Raw genomic sequence first — 1,257 nt, 5'->3', positions numbered from 1 at the left:
CTCTCTCTCTCTCTCTCTCTCTCTCTCTCTCTCTCTCTCTACCTATCTCTCTCGTATTCCCCCGTTTCAATTCGCTCTCTTTCTTTCTCGAGCAGTCGAATGACTTTATCGGCGGACTATTTGTCCCGATAGCGCGGCCGATCGGTCGATCATACTCTAAATTTAGCAGTTGCGCGGGAGCGAGAGTGAGAGAGAAAGAGAAAGAGTGAGAAAGGGAGGGGCGACGGTGTGAGGGGAAGAAAGAATTACGCAGGCACGTCGTCACGCACGTCCGAGAGAGAAGGCGCGATCGCACGCACTGACGAGGCTGGAAACGCGACGGCGACTACTCGCCGGCAGTTCGCTGCCATACTCGTGCGCTGTCAATGTCAGCTGATCGGTCCGACAGGCGACTTTCGCGTCGATGATTTATCGATTTGGTCGGTAATAACCTTGTTACCTCTCGACGGCGCGAGCGTCGTACGCGCTCGTCCGATCGGATGCCGATCGGCGTTTCCAGCCGCCCCGTGAATTCTTACGCGATGATTTGACGCTTTTTTTTTCACCGGTAAGCAACGCGTCGTTACGATAACGGAGACGAGATTGACGGGGAAACGGCCGAGCAACGACGCGATGCAACGGACATTCCGCCGTCCGTTACATCGCGTCGCGTTCGACGTTTTTGCGACGATTACTGCGGGAGATTGACTCGTTTAATTTATAGGAAATTCTTCACTTCGATAATCAGGCGATTACGTGGTGGCGATATCGTCGGACAATTGAATCACACGATAGAAGGAGAGAGAGGGTCGAATAATTTAGATGAAATATATTGTAACAGCGTGTATGGGAAAATGTGCGCTATATTAACACTTTGTTATTAGAAAATTAGTTATGTTTTAAGGCTCCTTGTACTTCGCCGGCCATGTCGGATTTGTAATGTCAGAAGCGAGGAATGACATGCTGACGAAAGTTGCGTGCCATTTCTGAATAAAGATAAATATGAAGGAAAGAGCACTTGAGAATGCTTGAGCACACTTGTAAAAGTGTCCGAAAGGTATCCTTTTCCCTTGACAATTAATAAATGGTCGTATAAATGGTGAAATGAGATATGTAGACAAAACAAACTCATTTCATCATTTCATCATTTATTATACAACTATTTATTGATCATCAGTGGTACTTTTCGAACAATTTTACAAGTGTGCTCAAGCAATTTCCAATGCTCTTTCGTCCATATTTATCTTTATTCAAAAATAGTACGCAAATTCGTTAGCA

At 46.1% G+C, this 1,257-nt stretch overlaps 1 protein-coding gene across 2 annotated transcripts in view; it reads right to left on the bottom strand.

Moving 5' to 3' along the window:
- LOC116846861 (four and a half LIM domains protein 2) overlaps nucleotides 1-1,257 on the bottom strand; it is a 642,247-nt gene that overhangs the window by 452,597 nt on the left and 188,393 nt on the right. The window lies entirely within an intron of this gene.

Source organism: Odontomachus brunneus, unplaced genomic scaffold (genome assembly GCF_010583005.1).
Source record: "Odontomachus brunneus isolate Ranch 3 - 2012 unplaced genomic scaffold, Obru_v1 Obru_scaffold_071, whole genome shotgun sequence".
In the NCBI taxonomy this organism is placed as follows: domain Eukaryota; kingdom Metazoa; phylum Arthropoda; class Insecta; order Hymenoptera; family Formicidae; genus Odontomachus; species Odontomachus brunneus.
This window is presented reverse-complemented; position numbering and strand designations above follow the sequence as displayed.